This window comes from Falco biarmicus, chromosome 7 (genome assembly GCF_023638135.1).
Source record: "Falco biarmicus isolate bFalBia1 chromosome 7, bFalBia1.pri, whole genome shotgun sequence".
NCBI classification, from domain to species: Eukaryota; Metazoa; Chordata; class Aves; order Falconiformes; family Falconidae; genus Falco; species Falco biarmicus.
In genome coordinates this window covers 32,886,778-32,910,324 of record NC_079294.1, presented here as the reverse complement: position 1 = coordinate 32,910,324, position 23,547 = coordinate 32,886,778, and the positions used below count along the sequence as shown (strand labels likewise).

The 23,547-nt window shown below is 40.0% G+C and overlaps 1 protein-coding gene across 1 annotated transcript in view; it reads right to left on the bottom strand.

The window, feature by feature from the left end:
* The window catches only part of TUNAR (TCL1 upstream neural differentiation-associated RNA), a 161,877-nt gene that overhangs the window by 53,880 nt on the left and 84,450 nt on the right, over positions 1 to 23,547 (bottom strand). Inside the window, exon 3 of the mRNA XM_056347811.1 lies at positions 11,359 to 11,478. The gene's annotated coding sequence lies outside the window, so the exon portion shown is untranslated. The remainder of the gene's footprint in view (positions 1 to 11,358; positions 11,479 to 23,547) is intronic.

The following is a 23,547-nucleotide window of genomic DNA, read 5'->3' as shown; positions in this document are numbered from 1 at the left end:
TAGGAAAAAATTTTTCACTGAAAGGGTGGCTAAGCATTGAAACAGGCTGCCCAGGGAGGTGGTTGAGTCACCATCCCTGGAGACATTTTAAAGATGCATAGATATGGCACTTAGGAATATGATTTAGCAGTGGCCTTGGCAGTCCTGGTTAATGGTTGGACTTGATGATCTTATAGGTCTTTTCCAGCCTAAACGTTGTTATGATTCTATAATAAGACAAAACTAAACTTCACTGAGCTGAGTATCCTTTCTCTGACAGAAGCCACTAGGAGGTGTCAGGGAAGAACATGAAAAAATGTGGTGGTAAGAATATACTTAACTTTCCTGTAGGACGCTGTCCTGGTTTCAACAAATACAAGCCTTAATCACTTTCAGAGCTGGAAATAGTATTAACAGCTATATTGGTCTATTCCATTCAAAATGAAAAGATATTTTACATAAATTTTTGCAGAATCTGCTGTTACACTACATTTCCATAAATAAACTGCATGGCATTATGAATAGAATACATTTATTAAATGTGGAGATCATACCAAAGTAGTAGATGTTTCAAGCACTAAAATAATCTTGACAGGTTAGAGAACTGTCCTGCAAAAAAACAGAATTCATGGGGGGTGGGGGGGTGGGGGGGGTGTTAGTGAAGTTATACACTTATATTACACTACACAAATAGAGGATAGATAATTACAGATCCACTCTGCTGTAAAAGGTCTGAGGATTAAAGTGGATCAGATCTGAGGACATGCCAATAATGTTGCTGAAGGCAAACATCCTGCCTAAATGAAAGGCTGTCTGCAAGAGCTGGTGCAGCATCCACTGGAGTATGTTTTAAGTTGCAAGCACTACTCCTCAAGAATAGTCTAAGCTGCTGGGAAGAAGCTAAGAGAGCAGGGAGAATGATAACATTCAAGAAAATATTATTGAAGAGAAGTTGAAGGGGTCATTTGATCTACAGGAGATAAACCTGAGAGGAGATTTAACAGTTTTCAGATGTACAAAGGGTAGCTGTAATGAAGAGACTAAGCAATTCTCCATAACCACTAGGGGACAAAACAAGATGTTTCACACTTAAGTATCAACCAGGATAACCGAAAGCCAGGCACTGGAAAAACTTGTGGACAACCAAAATTGTCCATAAAAGCAGCTAAGTCTCCATCATTGGGGGTTTATCAGGGAAAAAGTTAGGCAAACGCCTATCAGAAAAGGCTTAGACATAAATGACACAGCTGCAGGTAAGGAGGGTGGTACCCTGAGTCTCTTCCTGCTTTAGTTTCTGTGAACTTACTTTTCTCTATATTTTTGGATAAAGGCAAATAGCTACTAGAGCAAACCACTAATGCGTGTAGTAGACTCTACATTACTTCTAGTTGCATTTGAAGATAAGAGTCCTTCCTATGATATATACTGTCCTGCAACAGGTGATTAATTTGCCTTTATTTGGGGATTACTGACAGTGACTTTATGGGTTTTCTGCTGAAGGACATTAAACTATGTGCCTCTACTAGTTTCTTATGGCCTTACTAGCTGGGACACTATAAATAGATTACTTAAAAAATTCACTCAGTGTGCTATCAAAGATACTGCTGATTTTTTCTTTCACAATGTTGTACTACACTGTACCTATACATGAGGCTCTGAAGGGACAAGAAGCAGTGATCTCAAACTGCAGTACAAGAAATTCCATTCAAACTTCAGAACAAAACTCTTTTACTCTGACAGTGTTTGAATGCTGCAGTGTGTTGCCCAGAAATGTTACAGAATCTCCATCCCTGCAGATATTCAAAACCCTGAGCAACCTGCAGTAGTTGACCCTGCTTTGAGCAGGGCTTTGGTCTGCACAGACTCCAGAGGCTCCTTCTAACCTCAGCCTCCTGTGATTCTGTGAGATCCTGTGAATCCTATATTGCAACTACATTGAATGCATCTATTACAGATCAATCAAGTGAAAACTCTGAAGCATTCAAGAATGAAAGTAAAAAAAAAAAAATATATGAAAAACCTTTTCTCTCCTGTCATGGTCCACATGGATTTTTTTTTCTGCTGCATCCTAATTATTTTTGTTCCAACTGGATGCTTTTTCTAATGAAAATTAGGCTGTTTTCTGCTGTCAAGAGTGTAAGAAATGGATCTGGTGAAAGCTAAGTTACACGCTTTGTAAGATGACACCCTATATGTATGCGATAAGCAGCGAGGCAAAAAAGTGTAAGAAGGCTTGGTGAAAAGGGGAACATGATGAGATGTTCCACATGAATTGGAAGCTATAAAGACCAATTTAGAACAATATTTTAGAATGGATAATATGAAATTACAGATGAGAAAAACAGAAACTTGGAATGGAATATGCTTAAAAGTAAAATGGACAAAATGCTGGAAAATGTTCAGCATGCATACAAAGACAGGGAATGGAGGCAAAACCAGAAGGAATCAGTTTCTGCAGCCCAGTGAGGGTTGCTCTCAGGTTCTCTCACCATCAAATCTGGAACTTTACCATATACAGGTCACATCTTGTGACTGATACAAACCAAATTATCTTGTGACTGAGGGTTCATCAGTATTGGTTCTTTTTAAAGGCTCTCAAATAGAATCATAGAATGGTTTGAATTAGAAGACACCTTAACAATCATCTAGTTCCAACCCCCTGCCACAGGCCAGGACACCTTCCACTACAGCAAGTTGCTCAAAGCCCCATCCAGCCTGGCCTTGAACACTTCCAGGGATGGGGTATCCTAAACTTATCTAGGCAACCCATTCTAGCGCCTCACCACCCTTGCAGTGGAGAATTTCTTGCTAATACCAATCTAAATCTACCCTTTTTTAGTTTGAAAGCATTATCCCTTGTTGCATTGCAACAGACCCTACTAAAAAGTCGCTCCTTTCTTAGAAGCCCTGTTTAAGTATTGAAAGGTTGCTCTAAGGTCTCCCTGGAGCATTCTCCTCTCCAGGCTGAGCAACCCCAACACTCTCAGCCTGACTCCACAGGAGAGGCACTCCAGCCCTCTGATCATCTTTGTGGCCCTCCTCTGGACTCATTCCAACAGGTCCATGCCCTTCTTATGTTGGGGGGCCCAGAGCTGAACACAGTACTCCAGGTGTGGTCTCAATGACAGCCAAGTAGAAGGGGAAAATCAACTCCTTCAACCTGCTGATGACACTTCTTTTGATGCAGCCCAGGATTCAGTTGGCTTTCTGGGCTGCAAGAGCACATTGTCAGGCTGTGTTGAGCTTTTTTGTCCACCAGTATCCCCAAGTCCTTCCCCTCAGGGCTGCTTTTAATCCATTCTCTGCCCACCCTGTATTGATACTGGGACTTGCCTTGACCCAGGTGCAGGACCTTGCACTTGGCCTTGTTGAACTTCACGCGGTTTGCATGGGCCCATCTGTCAAAGCTTGTCAAAGAAGGCTTGTGTTTATCCCCAGGACAAGGGAAGCAGGACAACCTGACTAACTCACTTCCTCATTGAGCACAGTTTTTCAGAGTAAGAATCACCTTCTTTGATTTATCTGACCCCTCAGAAGAAACCACAGACACAGCACAAACAAGCTTTTCCCATGATGCATGGAAGTGTTAGATGCCTCTGAATGGGAGTGAGAATGACCAGTAAATATAGCAAGCACTGTGCTAATTACAGGTAATAGTAACAAGTAACAACTGCACACTTAAACCTTGTGTGAGTTGAACACTTAGAGACTTGAACTGACTCTTGGATGTTGGCATTTATATCAGCTATTCTGGAAAGACAAGACTCCTTAATTCACTTAAATGGTTGAAAGAAATGGAAGCGGTGATTGTAATTTATGTTATAGATTAGAAGTTACATGTTTTCATATAGGAAATAGAAATACAAAACCTTCTCCAGCCTGCTGTTCAAACTCAAAATTCTCATCTTCCACCACCATGACTTAACATTACTGTCTGAAAAGAAGGTTTGGATGGGAATCACTCTCCTGCAGAAGCCCTGTCATGACACAATAAAGAATTCACTGTTCCCCTATACTAATAAACTTACTACTCAAATTTACCAACAAATTGAGAATGCAATTTCATTTGAAAATGAAAAATAAAGGCAAAGTCACTGTTAAAGAGAATTCAACTGTGAATAGCAAATTGCATCCTGGAGCAAATGCACTCATTACGCTCAAAGAAAGGATGAGAACTCCCACAGTTAAATAAAACTAGTAGGAAAAATAATTGCTTGATAAATCAGAGTAATTAAATTTTGCACATGTGAATGCTACCACACCTCTTCCTTCAGCGCAACAAGGCTAGCCCTGTAGCACCGAACCAGCACATAAAGCCTAACCCCTTTACACCCTGAAAAATCTATCACTGAAAGACATGGCACACCTTTTCCCTGTTAGCTCTTCTTTAATGAGGAATGGGAAATCATGCCCCACAAAGCTACTGGGATCAGAGCAGTAAAAAACAGTGGTGGTGCTATCTAGTTCCTATTCAGCTTCTGCCAATATCCCACTGATCATTAGTGTGTCTTCTAGAAGTTTAAAAACATCTTATTTTAAAACAGCAGACTTTTCCTTTGGGAACCTGCCTGACAGGTCATTTGTTAGTTGGTCTGCCTTATATCTTGATTTTTGTATACAAGGTAAATACCTTTGTTTCCCATTATACTGTTCCATAGGACAGATACATCCTCATGATACCTTTAAACTTTATAGGTACCCTGATTGCTCTGTATCAGTTCTGAAAGAAAGCTTCTGCAATTATCCTTCCAAATTCTAAGAAATAATTTCTGACCATTCAAAATATTTTGTGTTTAGGCTATCTAAACACAGTTATCTATATGTAGGCACACACACACATGCATCAGTTGTTCATCTACCCGCTGTACCCAGCAGAAATCTAGCCAATGCAATCTAAAGCATGATTCAGTTCACCCTAACCTAGGGAACTAGCAGCTGCTGAGCTGAATCACTCGCTCAGCTCCAGTGACTCCAAGCTTGATCTTTATTGACTAATAAGGGCTTTGATACTGAGGGCTCAAATCCATTGCCCACACAGAGGGAGGCAGTGCCATTTGAGATGAGACAGCATAACCTGCCTGTCCTCCTGCTGGCAATAGGTCTCCCAGACCCATGAGGGTGTCTTGCATACCGCAAGGCATCTGAAATGGCAGCAGTTCCTGTTTGTGAGTGACTGAAGCAAACCTCTAGCCCACAAACAGACTCCTACAGGTAGGCATGACAAATTTAGGCATCTCAGTTGCCAGCTGAATCTCTGGAACTTAGGAACTTGACCAGGAACTACAGCTGGAAAGGCCACATTACTGCTGCAGCATATGCAGCACTCATAAGTGGCTTATGATTGTTTCCCTCCTACAATTCAAGAGGAGACTGACAGGAGAAAAGCATAACACAAGCTCATTCATATATGTTCCTCAAGAGTACAAGAATGCGTTGGATACTCTGTCTTCAGAACCAACCAAGCAGAAAGCACCAGTAATCACTTTCAAAAGGATTACAGAAGAATGATCTTGGGGCTTAAGGGTCTTTTCAAGGCTTATCTATGTGGTCAGATTTAGGTGGTCATAAGTTAACTCACTCCATGTTTCATATCACCTCAGGTTCGCAAGCTGTCTAGATGCATTATCACAGGATGGTATCTGAGCTAAAAATTCACACCTTTCAGCTTCTTCATGCAGGCTTAGTAGATGGCAAACTTGGCTACACTCCAAGCTGGAGCTGGCCCATTCTGCAGGATCCTGGAACATGTATAGCATCAGCTAGCAACCTTTGATCATTTAGATGTATTAAGATGCTTTGCTGCTGATGCAGTTAAGGCAATATCACTACAATTTTGGTAAATTAAGACATTAGGCAACAAAGGCTCCATGAAGCACTGAGGCAGTATATCTGCATAGAAACACAGCTTCATCTTTTGACAGTCCACAGTTGACAAAAAAAAAAAAAAAAAAAAAAAGAGAAGTTGCCTTTCATTAAATGAATCTAAGCAAAAAATAGTAATCTTGCCAACAGCTAATGTTCTGTAAAAATCAGTTCCCTAAACCAATTTCTCTATAAAAGTTCCGACAATCTTCTTACCCATATTACCTCTGTGCATTTAGTCTCATCTTTACTTCACTACAGTGTTGTTGTAGGAATTGACCATAATAAATGTGATTACAGATGTCGGTTTATACAGCTATAGTTCCCAATGTTAGCTTCCCATTAGGTGTCTAGCTATTCTAGATACTCCTAGATGACTAAGGTCTTTGAGCTTCTTCCCAACATGCCTCTTGTGTGCCACGTCTGGCAAAAACTTTAGTGTTCACTGACAGAAAGCAGACATGCAGCAGATGCTCAACCACATTTCTTTTCCTGCTTGACCACTGTGATTGCTCTGAGAGGTAAACAATCCACTCAGTAAAATAAACTGCTGCAAATGCTCACTATGGGTTGTATCATTTGATTATTACCTTGCTCATTCTCTTGCCCTAAATGGCGTTATTCAAATTCCTCTATCAATCTATACACTCCTGAAATTTTATCAGCCATATCTCTTTTCTCCAGGCAGAACACACACTTCCTTTTTGCTCCAAGACTGTTCTCCCACTTTCCCAAAACACTTCTCAACGTCTATAGGTAGGATTGTTTTATTGTTTTTGTAAGGCACTTGGAGTTAGTTCCTGCTTTTTGTCTAAGGGATGATACGTTCTATAAAATATTCAGTCTCTAAATCATTCTTCATTCAATAAAAAATTCTTCAGTGAGAGAAGAAACCATGATGTCTCCCATTTTCAGCATCAGAAGGGCAGCTGATATCAGAAAGCAAAATTTAAAAAGACAACCTTAAAACAATATGGTTCATGAGGACACTACCTTTTAGGCTCAGTGTCCAATTTATCTCAGTGCACATGCAGGATGAGGATTGCAAAGACTAATAAGCATGGCAGAAACATACGCAGTAATTCATCATCATAACAAAGCATAGCAAATTATCAGGAGTTTTCTGTAGGCTTAACACAATTACATGGAAACAAATTGTTTGGTCTGCTCAGTTATAAGTGCAAGAATACTAGACCAAACAATAAAGGGATTGCTGCCACCTATATACACAAATCATCCTTTCATGATATGACAAATGTACAATTTGGCTTTCCTTTTTGGTTTATACACTGAAATTTTATTCAGTGCCTGCACAAATAGGTTTCCATGTTCTGCAATAGGACATATCACAGAAACATAGGAAAAGGAGGCAGCTGGCTGCAGCAGTAGAGGAGTTAATGGATATAACCACGACACCCTTCTCATGCTTGCAAAAACTTTAATACAGCAGTAGTTCTCAAGTAAAACTGAAAGGAAGGGAAACCTTTAATTAGTTTGAATTTACTTACTTTAAAAAAATTGTCTCTGCTTGGTGTTTCTTCCTAAGAAAAAGACTAACATCAGCATCATCTTGTGAATAATTGGGTTTGGTCCCATTCCTGGTTTTCAGCTAGCTGGAGTACAGTTTAGGCTGCTGTTTATTTGACTTTCCTCCCGCAGGACCACTCTTCTGTAGGAGAATTAAAGCTATGCAAAGCTTACACAGACATTTCTTGTACTTCTGATAGAGAACAAGACCTGTTCTAAGTAAACACTAATAATAGACAGCACTGAAAGTAGCTGCTGGGGGTTCACATGCCTGAGAGACATAATACTAAAGGCAAAGTCACTGCTGAAAGGAGCAGATAGATTGTGTTTGCTATCACAGATATCTACTGTGTTTCAGCCATCGTGCCACTTGGGTAAAGTGGGACTTTGAGAGCAAAAGTCTAATTAAAATAAGTGGGCGTTATATAACCATGCTTGGAAGGCACATTTTCTGCAATATTCCTTAGTGACTTGGAGCTGCCTTTCTTTAAAGCATTTATACAGCTCTAGCAATTTAATGGTTGGGAGATAAGAAAATAAATTAAAATTTGTATGTGGCAGTCAAATTAATTTCAGAGGTATATGTTAGTTTTAGCATTTAAGATATATAAACACGTCACGGCCCATATAAATGTTAAGGTCTCAATTTTTCAGGGAAGGTTGGACAGAACACATCACGCAACTGCTTTTTAGAAGACATCATCATGCTACAGAAATGTCCTATATACAAATGTCATTTTTCAGGAATGCCTCAGCTCCACTGGCTTATCCGTCATGGTTAGGACTGCATTGGTGAGGTTACAGGGGTGCATCTGGCCCAGGGAGTGGATTTACCCCTCAGCATGTGCACATGTGTGTGTGTGTTTTAATTGTTTGTCTCTGTTGCTTTCATGGTTTTCTTCCTCACCTCATTTACTTTATTGACCTTGTCTTTCCTCCTTTTTTTGTCTTTCCTGATTACTTCTAAATTAGCACCAGGATGGGCCCCTTTCCGCTGAGTAAAACAGCCAAACTTTGCAAAGGGAAGATACTCTGGTCAAAAGCAACAGGCAAAATTGCTAGGTGGGTCCATCTTAGATGTCACAGGTTTGGTGGTAATTTGTGATGCTGTTACTGAGCCCAGGTAACAGTGCAGCCACTATGCACAGCCAGCACTTCTCTAAATTAGGAACAATGTAAGGTGAAAAGATACTTAAGCTCATTTAATATGTCTGAGCCTGGTTTGCCTCACTGCTTTCTTAAGGGCTGCTGCACAATATTCAGGTAGTCTCCAGCAAGGAGGAGCCTTCTGCAATCAATAAACACCTTATGGGAGGGGAAATACATCAACTGTTAAAACCAGCCTCAAATTAATTTCACTGGATAAATAAATTCTGCCAAGTTCTTTTAATCCTCACAAACCACTTTTATCTATCCTTAATTTATGGATCTACTTTTAAAAATGTAAACAACTTTCAAATAAGATTTTAAGGCATTTGAATATCATTCTTGTCATGTTTGATACTTTCTTATTTCACTTCCAAAGAATTCTGTGATGATTAATTCATGCATTATATGGCACCATGTGTAATGCTCCCTTGTGACAATAACTCAAATTGTTATTTTCATACCATCTTCTTCTGTCTTGCTCTTGTTTTATTTTCACTCCAGTGTAACTAGAATATCTATATGAACAGAAACATTTTCAAGAACATATTTCTGGCTCCTTTTGCCCAACTGACTGGCAGCTCACATAGGCTAGGGCATTGGCTAAGTGAAAGTATCCCTTTACTACAGCTTTGCTTCCAGTTGCTTCAGAGCTCGCTTTCCCAGGAATTCTGCTGGACCTTCCTCTGCAGAGCACAGGCACTCATCAAAACAGCAGCTCATCACAAGTTGTTCATAAAAATACTCTAAACAGATTTGTGGGGTATTTTTTTGTTCTTGTATTTCTGACAGGCGTCAATGAGTTATACGTGAACTCTTCAAGTGACTGGTTAGCCAATAAGGCATACAGCTAGCACTCAGTTGAAGTAAGCAAGGCGTGAGCTCATATCTTTACAACTTCTTTTAAACAGCAGCGTAGTTTCATGGGTTGAACTATTACCGAGTATCACCAATACCACTCAAAAGAAGATGCAACATTATTAAACCTTCATTCTGGATATCAATAGAGAAACAGAGCTCCTGGGAGTAATTGATCATGGGTGGAAGTAATTTGTTAGAACATTAATTACTCTTAACATGAATAAAGATGCAGACAGCTGCATTTTATTTTAGCATTTGAGTAGAAGAAATAGAGCTAAAGCTGTGAAGTCCCATAATTCTGACAGTGATATGAGAACACAAACATAACATGCATAAAATCCTGCAAGGGGAAACGTTGAAAAATTTAGGAGGAAAGAAATTGACAGCAAAATACATGCAATCAAGGGCAATTTGAGGCTTGCCTTGCATTTTAGATATCCCCAGTCACTTCAATAGTAACCTGTTACGTTCACCAACTCCGTATCCCAAACCTATCTAGATAATGGTAAGAAAATTCAGGAGAGAAAAATCCAGCTATCAGGAGTAGGCACAGATTGAGTACTTATATTCCACAAAGCATTATACACACAAGTGTCCCTACAAAGCAAAACCCAGTATGAAAACAGCAAGGTCAATGCAAACAGACACATGAGGTGAATGACTTTTCTGAACCTATTCGGCCATGGCTGGCTCTAGGAAACTCTATCATCCCGTAACAAGAAATATAGTCTAAAAGGATTTATTAAGAGTATTAAGACCACCTCCTTAAGAGAGCAGGACTGTTCTCAAAATGCGCTGAGCAGCAGTTTTTAGCTTAGCATGAAACAATGGCTTTTCTGTTCCTTACTCTGAAACATATCCAAGCTTGAGGTTCAGTATTCAGTGCCCTTTGCTGTTCTTCACTTACAGATTCTATACACACAATAGAAAACCATAATTTACATTAGCTGATCATATAGCAGTGTGTGCTCATTCAGTAAAATGTTTTCTTATCTGCATTTAGGGGCTATACAGATGCAGCCTCAATAGCTGCCAGACATTAGCATGGAAAAGGCCTTAGTCTTTTACATCACAACCTGATCACCTCTTCTTTTATCCTATTACTCCTACAGACACAGCACCCTGAGTCTCCACACAGACTCTTCCTCCTTGCTGTCAAGGTCACTTACGGACATTTGTAGATATTCACCTATCCTCAGTCAGTAAACTGAAAGACATTTCACTTTCTTTTGTACTTCTTCATCTAATAATGTTTCCCTCTGAATTGCCTCCATTTCACTGCACTGTTAATTAGCTTTTATGCATTACCAGAGATGGATGCATCTCAGCAGTGACTTAAGTGATTTCTTTATAGCTTGTGTTCCAGTTTCCATTCGTAAGACACTTCAGCTTATATTAGTCAAATTGTTTCCTCCTTATATTACTTTAGCATTTACATAATATCTCTCGTTCTAAAGTAAAAAAGGGCAGAACAACTGAGGATGTAAAAGTCCAGATACTCATGTGTCTTTGCCTGAAATAGTCTAGCTGGCCAGGACAATGCAGCATTTTCCATGTTTGTCAGTGCACTATTTTCTACATGCCATTTGGAGTATTAAACAAGAATAGCTGAATCTTGACTTACATACTAATATAATGGGGCCTTAGTTGTTTAGAAATGTTGTTTTAATCCAAAGTTTCATATTAAAAAAAAACCAAAACAAACAAACAACCAAAAACCAAAACATCCCAAACCTATACAATACCTACATAAGACAGTCATGTGTCACCGTAGCAAGGATTTCTTTACAGACTGTAAATAGCACACCCTTTGAGGCACGTTTTAAGGACATACTTATAGCTCTTCCTATTTTTATCATCCAATTATTAGAAAAACAATTTGCATTGGTAAACAGTTCATATAGTGTCTGAAAGTCTTAGCATTACAATGAACATGGCTATAGAATTATTTAGCTAGGTAGCACCAGAATGCATCTGACTTACACAAATGTTGAATCATTTAGAGGTTCAAAGCAGAGGTTTCCCAAACTGGCAGTCTACAGATTCCTGTCAGTGGTCTGCATCTGAAGGTTTATAGATGTCTGGTTACATGGTGCTCATTCCCTAATGATAGTGGGGAGAGAAGAGATGAAGAACAAACATTGATCAAGAAAAAATATTTCAGTTTCTCAGTACCAGTAAAACATTTTTTGCCAAAGACTGTAGCCCTACAGTTTCTCCTAATAACTTTTGCATTTGATGATGATTTTGTCAAAGAGATTGTTTATACTGAAGTTTTATCTTTCAGACCGATTTTCTTTTCCAATCCATCCATTTCTGAGAAAAAGACTAGAGACAATATTATTTGTAAGATATTTTTAACAGCCAAAACGTGCTAAAATTAAGTTCATGAATACATTCAAGAATACTGGTTTATTAAAACACAAAAAAACATTTTCAATATCACAAAATGGAGACTCAGTTGCTCAAAGATTATGAGTAACTCCAAACTTTCACAGGTCTAATGAAAAACTGCTCTAAGTGTATTAGTTATCCAAGTACTACAACTTGCACTGCAGGATATGAAAGACTTATGTCAGTAGAGATTTAAGTTCACGGAAGTAGAACGATACTTAATAGTTAGTGAACTGCACTGGAATATTCCTTAAAGCAAATTTTCTTCTATGTCTGTGTTACAATGCATTTTATTTCATCCAATCCATGTGAAAACTGCAAATTCTTAAACAAGTTAGGTGTTTACTGCTACCCCAAAATTCAAGTAAAACTTGTGAGTGTCCACATCCAGGCCTATGGTTCATAGAGCAAACTGGTTTCAGAAAAGCAAGAAATTCTGATGATTACTAGTTAGGCCTAAATTTATAAGCCAGGGGTCCTCAAACTACGGCCCGCGGGCTGGACACGGCCCCCCAGGGTCCTCAATCCGGCCCCTGGTATTTACAGAACCCCCCCGCCGGGGGTTGGGGGGGGAAACCAAGCAGCCGCAGATGGCTGCCTGCCACTGCATCAGCGCACCGGCCCCCTGGTTACAAAGTTTGAGGACCCCTGTTATAAGCAATCATGAAAAAGAATAGCTCTAATGAAAACAATAACTTCAGTAGGGAAAGCCTTTCCAGAAATGTAATTTTGGATACTGAAATACACTTTAGTGAGAAGCAACTTGCATGAGAGATACTGCAATTTCTTTCTAATACCTCCGTTTTGGTTTTCACCTGGTGAGACACCAATGAACATGGAAACAAGAATTATTATTGGCTTCCTGTATTTCTGGTCTCTCAATATTTTTTTCCTTTCAAACATGTAATGCCACAATTGCATTCTCTGAATATTTTCAGAGATCATAGAGCTCCTGCAATCTGTTTTATACTGTTTGTGCCAGGCAATAACGAAAAAGAACAAAAACAGTCTAATGCGTGGAGAGATGTTGTGAGCATAGCTTCCTAGCCACATGCACATAATCAGAATTTGCAGTGCTATCTATGAAGCATCCCACTAATCTAATGCTTGGGAAAGTATTAAAAGCTTGAGTTAACCATCAGTCTTTTGTCTGAGTTTACCACAGACTTTCTATTTCCTCCAGTTACCTTGATGTCCACAGGAGAAAAACTTGTATTCAATTATCCCCTACCCATTTTTCAGGCTGCTGAGACTGCTGCAGCTCTTGCCTAACATACAGTAGGATCAGGTAAGTCAAACCTTGTGAAATTGCAGTTTTCTGCCAAGTTCAATGGATGACATGATTCCTTTTCAGAGCAAATAATTCTGCCTTCCCTAACCTATGAATTTCCTTTCTGTTGTCTGTCACTATGCTTTTCACATATATCACACTTATCCATGTACGCTTTCACTTAAGCACACTGTCCTGAGCAACCAGTATATGTCCTGCTTCAACCTCACTGTACCTTGTTATGTTAAAAATATCCCTATTCCATGTTGTCAGGACATGTGTTGGGACTACTGCTCCCACTGTAACTCCAAACCTGGTTTAGTACACACAGCTCTCCCTTCTGCCACCTCCAAAAACCCAGCACGTTCCTAATGCTATTTTATGCTGCCACAAGAACTTGTGCAGCCCCACATCAAACCATGTTAGGGAACTGAAGCAGGTTAAAACTTAGCAAGCAAAAAAGCAGCAAGCCTCTTTCTTCAGTAGTGCTGCATTATGCCATCTTCAAGTACTTGTATTACTATGGGATCAGTATTAAGAACTCCAGCTTCAAAAAGTATGAGCAGCCCTGAAGTATGAACAATTAATATTCTAAATATCCCTCAACATACTGATTTTGTTAGAGATCAGTGTCTGAAGCAGGAAAGCTTTATCCTTCCTAGCTTCAGTTTTTCTGCCCGCAGGCTGATTTTTAACTCCCAGGACATGCTTGGGAAGTGTTACAGCTTGTTAGCTCTAGAGCTAGAGACCTGTCCTCTGACACCTCCTTCTCCAAAGGGGCAGGTGACGTGTCAGAGACCTGGGATCTTTGGTTCAGCTTAAGTTGAAACACCTCTGCATATTCTACCATGGTTTCTCAAACTGATCAACATGTTTTACTTTCCTATGTATCCCTTACATTGTCTGTTCATTTTCTGTGAGCTAAAATTTTTAAACATTGTCAAGATGGGCAGGCATCACAGGACATTTTGTCTTTGGAGACTGGTGTGAATGGACAGAAGAGACACATATATTGTGGTCTTTCCATTGACTTTTTTTTCTTGAACGTTTTAGTCTCCTAGTTTAAATAGACAGATAGGTAATTCAAACTTAGAGTATGTCTGTTGTCTCACAGGAAATACACGATCATCATCACTCTAAATATTCTTCTCACATGTAGTGATCCACACCAGGCCTTACACTTTGGAAGGTTTGCATATTGAAAAATTAATTAACAGATATAGTCCATTTCCATATGTCTTCCTCTAAAGATTACCGCAACAACATTTCCTGAATATCCTTTAACAATTTAATTGCAGCCTGGCAGTGGTATCATGACAAATAAATTTAAGTGACATACAGGTTGCAGTGGCAGAATACAAAGTATAATAAAGCAATGTACTTCTTAGGGAGATGTGACATGAAAAACATTGACCTGTGGTCCTAAGTCATTTTCATAAGACAAAAGCTTTCTTGGTAATAAAAACAAATCAGTCAATGTTCTGAAAGACTAATATAATAAACCATCAGGGAAGCTATTCAGCTGTGTTAACTCCATTTAGCGAAACAGGAGTCATTATTATTCCACCTTTGTACTTAAAGCTTGGTGATAACATTGGCTGCGCTACGACAAAGGATCCTTGACTAATGGGAGATACCTCCAGAAATGGCAGTAGGACTCAGCTTAGAAACATATGCTGCCTTGCTGGTCATATTAAACACAGCCAACCTGACATTAGGAACACAGGGCTGGACTTAAATGACAGGACAGAATATTAATTGCAACGAAGCTGAAGATAGTGCAATGGCCCTGCATGAAATATTGCCAACTCAGAGACAGGTTACATTGACAAGCAACTAGAACATGAGGCGGATGAAAAAGGGGTCAGGAGTGCAATATTTCACATGGGAAGGGAAAAAAACGGGGGTGGGGGTGGGAAAGGTGCCTTCAATCCATGAATCCCAAACTGATTCTCAACAAACGGATACTATGTTGATTTGCAAGAGAAACAAAGATGTGCCTCAGTTTATTTTGTAAAGAACCGGTATTGCTATGCACACTGAGGTTGGGAGAAATTAAGTGATTTACAAGAAGTTTGTGATGCAGGTAAAAAAGCATCTCAGGCTATGACTATAAACTGTGCTTTTAAAGTGTAAGCTCATCCTTCCACATACGCTCAGCAGCCACCATTTCCTGAGGAGCTGAAATGTCATAATGATTCTTTTCTTTATCAGCCTCACTCTCATTTGCAAGTATCTTTGCCATTCTGGTTCCTAAACAAGATGGTATTTGGAAATATCAAGGCACCAGGGAAGAAGTCATTGAAGTATTTCTGGTGTGAACTGGAAATAACCTGCTGGAAATTTTTGAAGAGACCCAGGAGACCTCCTTTTTAACACTCCTTTCCTCATCTGGCAGTGATTTTTGGAGACTTTACACACTTAAACCATTTCTGTCCTAACCTATACTCAAACAACTCCATTAAACCCAGTCAGGATTTTGTCCAATTGCACAGGGTCCAGTCAAATAAACACAAAAGTTGTCAGCTGCGTCTCTGTGGAACATACCACAGAATACCAAGGACTTATACCCTCCCTGAGAAGGGGATAAATGGACATGCAGAGCTTAATAGAAGGGTAGAGAAAAGGAGGTAAATAAAAGAGCAGATTAATCACAAGCAAAGATATGCAACATCTCTGCATGATTAGCAAAATATAAGGTAGCCAGTCTATGACTGCAAGGGCTGCATAGAATAAGACAGGAAGTGTTTGAAAGTTCGGCAGAAATTCAGAAGAGTTGTTCCTGCTGATGGAACGTGAACAGCTCACTATGATGGGCATAATACTAAGAGATCCCACTTGAATTCAGGTCTACGAGGCACTGCACAAGCAAACTGGTAGACAATTTCATGCCCTATCAACTTAAGGTATTGTATGATATGTGTAGAAAATGAAACTGAACTGATTAAAAAAATTAGTCAATGCCCCTGTTCCTAAGTGTAAAACTAGTTTACAAATAAGTCTGCTAAGAACATCAGCAGATGCCACATCAAAATACATCACGGTAAGAAAATCAAGGACTTCACCCCCACAGAAGACAAAGCACTCAAGTATCCTGGACTTTGGGAAAAAATCCTGTCTCAACAAAGATGAAGAAATTTCTAGCCATCTTTATCTGACAGTAATATTTAATTGTGACTCCTCTTTAAAGTCTAAATGGTGTTTCAAGGGGAAATTTTAAATACTCTAGTATTTTTTTGATTTCACACATCTTAAGATACAAAATTAAATTTCCGGTTCAAAACTGAATGCACAGAATCCAGATAACAACTGCAGTTTCAATTCCCCAGCAAGAATGAGTATCAAAAAAAAATTGTATGATTGCAAAAGAAGTTTGCTTCAAGAATTTATCACTCATGCTAGTTATTACAGTATTTTGCATACTTAGATCAGTTACTACCACTTGGATATGTTTAAAAGATCTTATGCTTGTTTACAGTAATTAATCAACCACTCATGAAACATGCATGTCATTAACTTCCTTATGATCATTTAACATTCAAAGGGACTTTCAAAGGAACTCTTAGGATTTACAAAAATAGCAAATCAGCCTTATTTTTTAAGCCTCAACTTGTGCAGTTGAAATAAAATTTAAAAAAGAATAAATATTACATTTTGTCTGACCTTTGTAAGAGCCTAGTTGAATGCGTTTGTCCCTTACAATCACCTTTAGATCAGCTTCTTCTATTTCAGGCTTAGACACAAATACCACAGCATGATGACAGAGAGCAGCACAGGAACATCTGCCATTCCTCAGCCTACATCCCATGCTGTGTAAGTTCAGCACAAAAGCTCTCATTAAGAAAGATGGAATACAAAGATATTACTGTATTTCATAGAGGCCAGTTGGCTGGGTCGCTCAAAATTATACAGCCTGTATAAACTCCCTGTGGGGTCGCTGTTGTGGTTTCTCTCACTAAGGAAATAAGGTGGTGTGACTCCTTCCCAAAGGTCAGCCCTGCATCCTGTTTCTCCTGCAGAAGCAAAACCAGCAAGCTTGGTTCCCCAGGGCTCATTCTTTCACTGTACAACATCATATCACATATCCTTTCTACTTATCCCTTTCTTCCCCATGGCAGGAGCAGCCCCAAGCTCAGTCTTTGGGGCAGCAAAATTTGATTTTGCTTACAGTGCTGAGAAACCTTGAATCAGCTTCATTTAGAAAGATTACACTTGCTCCAAAGTGAGCAAAAAAGTGTGTGATCAGACACAATATTTCTCTACTCTCCAAAATGAAAAATATAAATGTAAACATTAAGTAGACCTCCTATTTTAGCACTGTCATAATAACTTAGGGAAACTGCATAGACAAACTGAATGTAGACTCACAGTGAATCACTTTGCTCTGAAAGGATTTATTCTCTTTTGGTACCAGCTGAATTCGTCTTGAATGGAAGAACTAGCAAAAAGATCTCATAAAGTCAGGTAATCAGAAATAAACTTTGCAAGATAAAGCAGATGAATACTTGTCTTGCCTTTTCATTGATTTAGCTTTAACTTCTACACAGACCTCTGCAAAACCTCAGAAAATTCAGGCAAGGGTGGTATAGCACGTGACCCCATTCAGGGAGTACAAGGATTGCAATGCGTTCAAGAGTCTCAATTCCCCAGTCTCCTACATGATTTGCAGATAGGGAGAGGAGCAATGGGACATCCTCTCACTGGGCATTAGCTCCTCCTGGAAGGTGAATCACAGGACCGTGGCCCCAGTCACAGTCATTCTACAGAGATGACTTCCATTGCTTCTCCAAAAACATTCCTCCTTGTCATACATAACCTTTTGTAAGAATACACAAGTGAGTTAATCAAAACTACCCATAGGTATAGCATAGGCCCTCTGGACCCTCATGAAGTACAACAGGAAAGAAATCGCCACTGTCATAATTTATAGATGTATCTAACGTACATTCCAACAGCAGGAGAGTTCTAATCTCTGCACCACAATATTCTTCATGCCCAGGGCAAAGCAACAGTGTCCTTATGCCCTAGGATGGGAGCCATATGACTGCTTCAGCCTGGCCTACTTTATGCCCAAATCCAAAAGATGCAATTTTATTTTGCTCTGGTTCAAACACTACAAAAACTTTTTTTTTTTTTTTAAGGAAAAAAAAAAAATTAAAAATCCATCTTAGATATTCTGTGGAATATTTTGAGCCAATACCAGCCTGACTGTATCTCTTTCCAGAGGTGTTTTTGAGTTGTTTTGAATTGTCCGTGTTATAGAGGGGATGACTGTTTACAGGATATTATGTATATAGGCACTTTCGCTCTTTTAGTCTTAGCTCTGTGAACAGGGTTAGCCCTAAGGCAAAGCCTAAGGCAGAAAGAGAAATGCGTTTTTTAAAGGCTGTTTGTTAATTGAGCCCTAAACTGCTTCCTGTTCCTTGCCAGTTTTATCCTAACATAGGAACAAATCAATGTTAAGGCACTCTGCCATATGCTGGGCAATTCAGACCACTCTAAGCTTCCTCCCACTTCCTTGGCAGCTGAGATGTCTCAGTACTATCCAAATTTTGCTCAGCATCTAACAGAATTCAGCCCTAAATAGGCTGCAATCTGCATATGAATATTTTAATTACATGCTGTTACGCAGAATGAAAACAACCAGCAAAGCACAGACAGCTCAACTAAGAACTTAGAAACTGTGACAGCAACAGTTTTATAATTTCAGCCTGTTTATTATGTTTTGGGCACCTGTCTCTAAAGGGTTGTGACTGAGAACACTACCAGATAGTTGCCTTCTTTGCAAAAGAAAGGTGGCACGAGTCTTACCAGAACTTTGCTTCCCTCCTGCACCCAATGCAGAAAATTATGAGACAATGAAGAGGTTTCTTGGACTACAAGCCTGAGATTCACCCTTTTCCTGAAGGATGTTGGATTGAAGGAGGATCCGTAGCTTTCATGACAGAAAGAGGCTCTATCTAGCAGCAAGTGAAGTAGGAAGGCAGAGAAGTTGTTGAATGCCAGCCAGGCTCTGCTCTCAGACCTGCATCAAAGGTACTGGAATGACACGAGGTAGCCAATTCTTGCCTTCTTTCCATGGTGACACTGCACAGCACAAAAAAGACAGGCTCTTCTGGGGATGGAGCTAGCTCCCAAAAGCAGAAACTCTCCAGGCACCATCATCTAGCATTTCACCTCCCCTCTAGGACACGGTGATTCACTATCTAGATCAACAGACAGCTTTCAGATTTTCTTTTGACCAGTGGTGCAGTGGCTTTTAGCAACTAGCATCTCCTTTGCCACTCTTACTGTCTTCTTACCCATTGGTGTCCATGCTGCTACAGTGCCCTATTGATTGACGTCTTGCATGTTAAAAAAAGAATTTCAATCTTCCCATTTCATTAAATGTGGAGTTTTCAATATACTCCCAAGATTTTTGGGTGCCATTACAGCTTCTAATGCAGTTTGAATACAGATTTTTCCCAGTTGCATACTCCTGCCCTGTAGTTGTTCAGCATCCCAGAGTTACTACTTTAGCAGCTCCATTTCAGCAGTGTCTGGTCGTCATCTGAGGGTCGTCATCTGAGAAAAGCTGTCTCTGCAGTGGACAGGAGCCCAGGGTGATGTCTGCAGCCACTACCAACTAACGCTTGTGCCTGTTATTTCAGTGCCAGTATTACCAAGGTTCCAGCATTTGGGAGCTATTCATGTATTGTAATGGGTAGAGTGTAAGTATTTAATAGGTAGATTCAATGCCAGTCTACCTTCTGCTCTTGTCAAGCAGGCTTTGTGGCTTCTCCCACTTCTGCACTGGTAGAATTTGGCCTTTGCCACAGAGTTGGACTTGAAATTTATTTTCATGGTCATGAAGATGAATTACATGTAAGCAGTTTTAATGGTCGTTCTAAGTGACCAGGAAGCTGAAGTATTATCTCCAGAAACAGATCAAAGCTTACAAACAGGTGAAATCTGAAGTCCAGTGTCAGCTGTTGGTGCCAGCATAGAAAGACAGTGTTGAGGGTGCAGCTGTAAACAACAGGACACATCAGACAGCCAAGCAGAAGGGGTGCAGGCAGAGGCAACGCAGCCCAGAAAGGAGCCAATGGGATGTCAACAACCAGAAGATGAAAAAAGAGCCAGGAATAAATAGCATGGAGGAGCTTTGTTGAACAGGCACAGCCTAAGGCATACATGTGAGAGAGAGAGGTAGTTATGGGGCATCTACACGGACATTTCAGCTGCAATAAGACACAAAGGGATGGTGAGGCTGTTGGGATGAAAATGAAGTGAGTGACCCTGGCAGAGAGGTCCCTGTACTGTGGGTAAATGGCCTCTAAGAAATAGCTTGACTGAACAGCTGTCCAAATACCTTGGCTCAACAGAGAAGTTCAGTAATCCAGCCTAAAAGACATTTTCAATATTTTCTCCTTGAGTTTCACTTTGCAGAAATTTATATGTATTTTTTTTTAAGCAACCTTCATCTCTTTACCAGCCTACTGAACAGCCAGGCAAAGCTGGGAAATAAGCCTGTTTGGAACAACAAACATGATTTAGAGGGAGAGGGAGAGAGAGAACTGCTTGGCTAGTTTTCCTTGTCTTTATTTTTAACTTAGCAATGAAAGGGAAGGAAAGTTTCTTCGTAACAAAAACATTCATGCCTTTCAGAGCCATTATCACCTCATGAAACAGAGCCAGAGCATAGGTAAAAGCTGCCAGTTCCCTCAAAAGAAAAGGAATCTGACACTGCCATGACATTTCCAGTTTAACATTGACCTCCTACTTCCCCACTACTGAAAGGTTCATCAGTTTCCAGAAGCTTTTAAGAGCCTGGGGCAATGAAATTAAATGAAAATAAAATACTATTTTTCCTCTCTAGATGTTCTACTTTATCTACAATCACACTTTTCTCTTAAAAGCCACTGTACTTTGCTATAAAAAAAAGTTCTAGGTTGCAAAACAAGATCAAAATTCCATCTTGTCCTGCAGACCTGGCCTGCTTTTCATCAAAATGCTACTGTATTTCCTAAAAGCTTTGATGAACCTGCTGAGGCACAAAGGTTGAGACAGAGACCAAGTGAATCTCAGTCTAGTACAGTTTATTGTTGCACTGAATAACCTGTGAAGGAATTTTGTTGAATTTTGCCGTAAGTTTGGTGCTCAACCATGTCCCTTATTCAAAGTACATTTCAGAATGTGTGAAGTCACAGACTTCTACGGTCGATTAGTTTTACTAGACTTTATGGCACACACACTGTCTCTATACAGAGACATAACAAGATCTAAAGAACTTCCAAACCTAATATAAATGTTATCAAGTATAGAAAGACAAGAGAGATTTGAATACTAGGATGCCTAACCCAGGGGATTATTTATAAGCCTGAACTGTCCCCAAAGTCATGGTAAATCTATGCCTGACAACCTTTACCATTATGAAGAATCATATCAACATCAATTTGACTCTTCCCATCTTTGGATAATAAGTTTTCCCTGGCAACATCTTTGATGCCATAACAGTGTTTACATAGGTCCTTGGTACTGTTCGAGACAAAACCTACTAAAACGTTTCAAGAGGTGGGTGTTTGAAATTATAATAAATAGCAATAGGTGGCCATGACATGAGTGCATAGCTGAATTCATTTTAAGGACGCTGTCTTCAGGATGTCAGCGTTCAGCCTCTTGAGCAAACCACCTCCTTTGTCCTCACTCTAGGGCTATCACTTAAGCTTTCATATTTGTCACCACTAGTAATCAAAAATCATCTAGTACAGTCACAGACAAGCAGAATTCCTCTCTGGATTCAGAAGTGTTTGCAGTCCTCACCAAGAAAGGCATCCCCCTCCTGATTTAGCACCAAGTTGCAAAATAAACAGTCAGGCAGAAATTACATTTCTCAGCTTGGGCACTGCAAACAAAACCCAAACCAGTGAGTGTTTGTTGGAATGTCTATTGGCAAATAGTGACTTCTCACCAACGGGCTATTCATGAACACACGTGGATACCTGCGGATCATTGTTTGTTAAATCTCCTTAATAACTGTGCTATGTTACGTAGAGATTGTTGACAGGTTCCCTAGTGGCAATAAGTGATGACATAAGCGTTCATTGGAAGTGGCTTGAAAATTAAAATTGTGACATATATTAATCTTCCAAAAAGCGCAACTGATAACAGCACATATAGTCATAGAATAGTTTGAGTTGGAAAGGACCTTAAAGATCATGCAGTTTCAACCCCCTGCTGTGGGCAGCAACACCTTCCACTAGACCAGGTTGCTCAAAGCCCCCGTCCAGCCTGGCCTGGAACACTTCCAGGGATGGGGCATCCACAGCTTCTCTGGGCAACATGTTCCAGTGCCTCGCCATCCTCACAGTGAAGAATTTCTTCCTTATATGTAATCTAAATCTGTCCTCTTTCAGTCCAAAAGCCATTTCCCCCTTGTCCTATCATTACACAGACTTGTAAAAAGCCCCTCTCCAGCTTTCTTGTAGGCCCCAGAGAGACTTCTCTTCTCCATGAACAATCCCATGTTATACTAATTAGAGCTATATTGTAAAGAATGGATTAGGCACACACCTTATTTTGGTTTTCTTTGAGGAGTTTTTTTGGCAGAACTATCTGAATACAGAACATTTCCAGTCTTGAAAAGTTGCCTAGACCTGAAGAAAAACAATCTAAACCTAGGTAGTTGCTCTGGGTTTGGCTGGGGTAGAATTAATTTTCTTCATAGTAGCTGGTAGGGGGCTATGTTTTAGAATTGTGCTGGAAACAGTGCTGATAATTCAGGGGCAGTTTTGTTATTGCTGAGCAGTGCTTACAGAGTCAAGGCCTCTTCGTCTTCTCATAGCACCCCGCCAGCAGCAGACTGGGGGTGCACAAGAAGCTGGGAGGCGACACAGCCAGGACAGCTGACCCCAGCTGACCAAAGGGATATTCCAGACCATACGACATCATGCTCAGCGTATAAAGCAGGGGGAAGGAAGAGGGAGGGGAGGATGATCAGAGTTTGGCATTTGTCTTTGCAAGTAACTGTTTGCATGACAGAGCCCTGCTTTCCTGGAGATGGCTGAACACCTGCCTGCCCATGGGAAGTAGTGAATTAATTCCTTGTTTTGCATTGCTTGTATGTGTGAGTTTTGCTTTACCCGTTAAACTGCCTTTCTCTCAACCATGAAGTTTTCTCACTTTTACCTTTCCAATTCTTTCCCCCATCCCACCATGGGGGAGCAAGTGAGGGGCTGCGTCGGGCTTAGTTTCCTGTTGGGGTTAAACCACAACAGTAGTAAATAGGTATTCAGGACTGAAATCTCTCTATCAGCACATATATTCATAATCTTTTGATGATACAGTCAGCATGTTCTAGTGCTGGAAGTGAAGCTTGATCAGGTCTCCTCTTCATCACAACTTTTCAGTAACTACCTTATTCTCTTCTGTTTGGGGCTTATTTTGTACATTTGCATTGTATTCTTTTCAAATGACATCCAGCATCTTGCAACATATCCTTGTATTTCTCCATTAAGAATGTTGAAAAT